This window comes from Psammomys obesus, unplaced genomic scaffold (genome assembly GCF_907164565.1).
Source record: "Psammomys obesus unplaced genomic scaffold, mPsaObe1.curated_primary_1811, whole genome shotgun sequence".
Lineage (NCBI taxonomy): Eukaryota > Metazoa > Chordata > Mammalia > Rodentia > Muridae > Psammomys > Psammomys obesus.
Genome location: NW_026596134.1, coordinates 13,970,488 through 13,975,923, shown reverse-complemented (window position 1 = coordinate 13,975,923; position 5,436 = coordinate 13,970,488). Strand labels below are relative to the sequence as shown.

The 5,436-nt window shown below is 38.6% G+C and overlaps 1 pseudogene; it reads left to right on the top strand.

Moving 5' to 3' along the window:
• Positions 1-4,415: 4,415 nt before the first annotated feature.
• On the top strand, positions 4,416-4,908 carry LOC129665873 (serine/arginine-rich splicing factor 3-like; annotated as a pseudogene).
• The last annotated feature ends 528 nt before the right edge of the window (positions 4,909-5,436 follow it).

Here is a 5,436-nt window from a genome sequence, read left to right as displayed (position 1 = left end):
CTACACCAACCCTATATCTGACAGAGGGCTGATATTCAGAATAAAGAACTAAAGAAGTTAAAAAACAACAAATCAAGTAATCCAATTAAAAAATGGGGTATGGAGAGAAACAGAGAATTCTCTGTAGAGGAATATAGAATGGCAGAGAAATACCTAAAGAAATGCTCAACTTCCTTAGCCATCAAGGAGATGCAAATCAAAACGACTGAGATTTCACCTTACACTCCTCAGAATGGCTAAGATCAAAAATTCAAGTGACAACACATGCTAGAGAGATTGTGGAGAAAGAGGTACCCTCCTCCATTGATGATGGGAATGTAAACTTGTACAACCCCTTTGGAAATCAATCTGGTGCTTTCTCAGACAACTAGGAATAGCATTTCCTCAGGATCCAGCTATACCACTCCTAGGCATATATCCAAAATACAGTCAAGTACACAATAAGGACATTTATTCAACCATGTTCATAGCAACTTTATTAGCGATATCCAGAACCTGGAAACAACCAAGATGCCCCTCAATGGAGGAATGGATACAGAAATTATGGTACATTTACACAGTGGACTACTACTTAGCAATTAAAAACAAGGGATGGGGTTTTTTTGAAACCATCCCTCTTCTGGATGGAATAATGAATGGTAGGCCTAGTCTTGCATAGGCCTTAGGCAGGAGACAACAATGAGTTCATGAGTGCAACAGGCCATATCATGACCTGAAGAGAGCATTTCACAGCACTCCTCCCCTCCCCTTTCTATAACCCTCAGCAGGATAATCCAAGACATCTATTTTCATGCCCTCGATACTGGAAAACCTTGAGCAAGAGAATATTTTTTAATATATCAGAATGGTACTAATCCATATAAACACTGGGCAACTTCCTGGAATATCTCTTCTAGTAAGTTGTAAAGGATATAAACATCTTCAGGTCAAAGCAAGTATGATTTATATTACCACTCACTTAATTTTAAGTTTTTAATATAATATTGTTTATGTGCCCAACAGTTTGCTAACTGCTTCACCTAGATTATATAGTTTTGATTAGCCTGATAACCAGCCAGCCAGGAACATTTTAGAGAAAAAAAAAATGACAGTAATTCCAAAGTTAAAAATCAGAATACACAAACTTAATTACTATGCTGTATAATCAAATGCAAAGCTTTAAATGAAATTCTAATGACAGAGGACCTGATGCAATCCGTTTCCTTCTACCCAGAAAAGGGTGTTTGGGGAGGAAAATATAGCTCAGAGAGTAAATTTCTTCCCCACAAGATCCCAGTAATCTCATCAAACCAGGTACAGAAGTGTGTATCTATAACCCCAGTGCTCCTATAGAGAGATGGGAGATGGACACAGGTAATCTCCTGAAGATCCTAAGCCTGTGAGCACAGTTTATGCAGCAACAAATACCAAAAAACAACAACAAAACTGTCTCAAATAAGGTTTTCAAACATTCTCCGTGGCATATGTTTCTCAAACATATACAATATGCACAGGCATACACATACATACCTCACACACACACACACACACACACACACACACACACACATACACACACACACACACATACACACACTGCAATATAGTTAAAAACGTAACAGTGTGCTGATCAAAAGATTTTTACATGATCTGCCACAATTTTATTTTATTCCACTGATTGATTAGTCACTTTCCCAGTTGCAATCCATGTTCAATGTCCTCTGGTAACTTCTAGCCATGACTCACCTCAGCTTTATTCCTCAAATGGCAAAATGGCATTTGCTGCCTGTCCAACTATAGCGTAGCTTTAATTCAGGACCTTTTTCTGGTCTTCACACAGGATCTCCCAATGAAGCAGTTGGTCATTCCTCCTACACTTCCATCCTCCGTGAGCAATTTATGTTCATTAATCTCACTCCAAGTTTGAAGTGGTAGACAGATTGTTCCTCCTAACCAAATGCAGGGGAAAAAAAAAGGTTTTTAGTATAAATCTTTCCTGCATGATCTTGTGGAGTACTAGGGCTCCAGATTGATCATCCCTTCACATCCCACGTGTTCCATGAAACAAGATTTCAATATCTTAATGCATCTGATGCGATTTATTTCATCTCGATTTGAAATTGCAGTATATCTTGGGAACTGAGTATGAATGGAAGGCTCTGGTGAAACTGTAAAGATTGTCAGGAGCACAGAGATCAATAGAAAATGCATTTATGAAAGCATGGATTTGTTCTCAGAAGCTGGGAAAAGTGAAAATCCTGATTTATAAGCTAAGGATTAAGTGTGGGTTATAGGCAGTAGGGGAGACAATGCTATGTTTTGGGTTTTGTTTTGTTTTATTTTGTTTTGTTTTGTTTCCTTTTAGTATTTTGAGTTTGACTCATCTCAAAAAATGAGAGCAAACAGATTTCTTTCACTAAGAGCAGAATGAAGACTTGAACTTGACTTAAAGGACTTATTGTCTCCAATACCAGTTCAATCAAACAGTATTTTGTATTTCATGTGCTGCTGGGGCCGTGGATAATACAAAATGCAGTATTTGAATGTGAAAGATAAACTGCAGTGGTTTTTATGCAAATTAGTACAAGATTATTATGTGATGCGAGAAAGAATAGCAGTAACTTTGCCAAATCCTTAGGAAAGTCAACTACACCACAAAATATTCTTTGCAGAATCTTGAATGATATTTAGTAATTAAATTTTTTGCTTCTAAGAAGTTTTTCATTTGTTATATCCTAACTGATACTATGAAATCAACTAATTGTGCACAAATTTTTCCTTTTTGATATGCTCTTGGTACAAAAATATTCAGGACAATTTTTGAAAAGAACATGTCTAATTCATTATTTTATCATTGATATCAGTGAGAGACAGAGAGAGAGAGAGAGAGAGATATTGAATGTATATGTCTGACAAGGGGGAGCCTTTCTTGATAAATGTAGGTGTGTGTGAAGGCCAGAGGACAACCCACAGTGTGTGGTTTTATTTTGTTTGTTTGTTTGTTTGTTTTGGATTCTTTTGGGGAGTTGTCATTGCTCCTGTTTTTCTGTTTGTTTGTTTATTTTGTTTTGTTCTTTTTGGGACAGGGGCTCACTGAACTAGGGTTTGCCAAATAGGCTAATCACTAATCACACTGTCTAGAGCCCCATGGATCTACTTGTCCCTGCCTCCCCAAAACTACACTTATAAGTACACACCACCCTGTGTGTTAGGCTTTACCAACTGAGCTATCTCTTCAGGCCCTCAACGCTGAAGACTGATGCAAGATAGAGAAAGCAGGCCATTTCGTGGAATCCATGAAGCAGTGAGCATCATTAGGAGCAGAGCAGGAGGCAAGCCAGTCAGCCTGTCGGAGCATTAGGGTTTAAGATTCGGCTTTTTTTCATTTGTATTTCCATATATTTATTGATTACTATTTATCCAGGTAATATTGCAGTCTCATGGTCCCTCAGTTTTTTATTTTTATTTTATTTTTATTAGTTTATTCAATTTGTGTCCCAGTTGTTGCCCTCTCCCCCATACCCTCTGAATCTCACCCTCGCCATTCTTCTCCTATGTCCCTCCCCCATTCCAATGATAGGGGAGGTCCTCCTCCCCTTCCATCTGACTCTAGTCTATCAGGTCTCCTCAGGACTGGCTTCATTGTCTTCTTCTGTGGCCTGATAAGGCTGCTTCCCCGTTAGATGGAGGTGATCAAAGAGTCAGCCCATGAGTTCATGCCAGAGACAGTCCCTGTTCCTACTACTGGGAAACGCTCTTGGACACTGAGCTGCCATGGGCTACATCTGAGCAGGGGGTCCAGGTTATCTCCATGCATGGTCCTTGGTTAGAGTATCAGTCTCACAAAAGACCCCTGTGCCCTGATTTTTTGTTTCTGTTGCTCTTTTTTGTAGAGCTCCTGTCCCTGCCAGGTCTTCCTATCTCCCCTTCTTTCATAAGATTCCCTGCACTTTGCCCAATTTGGCAGTCTCAGAATCTGTTTTAATACCCTGCTGGGTAGTCTTTCAGAGATCCTCTGTGGTAGGCTACTGTCTTGTTCCTTTTTTTTTTTTCCCTCTTCCAATGTCCATCCCATTTGCCTTTCTGAATGAGAATTGATCATCTTACCCAGGGTCTTCCTTCTTGATTAGCTTCTTTAGGTGTACAGATTTTAGTATAATTATCCTATATTATATGTCTAACATCCACTTATAATATCCACTTATATGTCTAATATCCACCATGTGTGTCTTTCTGCTTCTGGGATACCTTACTCAGGATGATCTTTTCTAGTTCCCACCATTTGCCTGCAAATTTCATGATTTCCTTGTTTTTAATTGTTGCGTAGTCTTCCATTGTGTAAATGTACCACAATTTCTGTATCCATTCCTCCATCGAGGGACATCTGGGTTGTTTCCAGATTCTGAGCTTCACCTTTTTGAACACAAGGTCTCGAAATGCATCATGATTCCTGCCCATTAGACTGTAAGGTTTACGTAGGTAATCTTGTAAACAATGGGAACTAGAGTGAATTAGAACGGGCTTTTGGCTATTATGGACCACTCCGAAGTATGTGGGTTGCATGAAACCCTCCTGGCTTTGCTTTCTTTGAATTTGAGGATTCCTGAGATGCTGCAGATGCTGTTCCTGGAGCTAGATGGCAGAACACTATGTGGCTGCCTTGTAAGAGTGAATCTGTTAAATGGTGAGAAAAGAAGTTGAAATCATGGCCCACCACACTCTTGGGGCCGTTGCCCTAGAGATGATTACCATAGGAGGAGTTTGCGATCTCAGCACAGATCTCCAAGAAGGAGAAGCTTCTATGGAGGCCGGAGCAGGTCACTTTCTAGAGATAGAAGAGAAAGGTCTCTGTCTCATGAGAGAAATCACAAGCTCTCTTGATCATTCTCTAGGTCTCATGGCTGATCTAGGTCAAATGAAAGGAAATAGAAGACCAGTTTGCAGAAATTCCTTTGAGCAAGATTGAATTTGGTTTGAATTTTTGTTTTTCATAGACTGAAATAAACCTAGATCCTTCCCAGTTAAAGTGTGATATGTTAATGATATAGAAACTACTGGCAGAAATTGAACATTCTTTGTTTGTAAATGTAAAACTAAGATACAAGTGTCCTATCAGTTTAAGGGTACATTGTAGAGTTAAACTTTGAGTTACTGTGCAAGAAATTTTTTTTCATGTTGTCATTTGTAATATGTTTGTGAGATCCTTGGGGTTAAAGTTTTGGTTACAAATTTGTTGTTTAACTTGAAAGCCTGTTTTTCCTTGTGTACAGAAATCTGTGAGCTTGATATCAAGTCCAGGTATAACATTGCTATTGGAAGCCATACTTATATTTTCTTGTAAAGTGCTTTTGAATTAATAAAATACTAGCATAATTGTGTAGTAAAAAAAAAAAAAAAGATAGAGAAAACATAAGTTCTTTGACACATAGGTTAACATGCTATTAAATGGGTAGAATT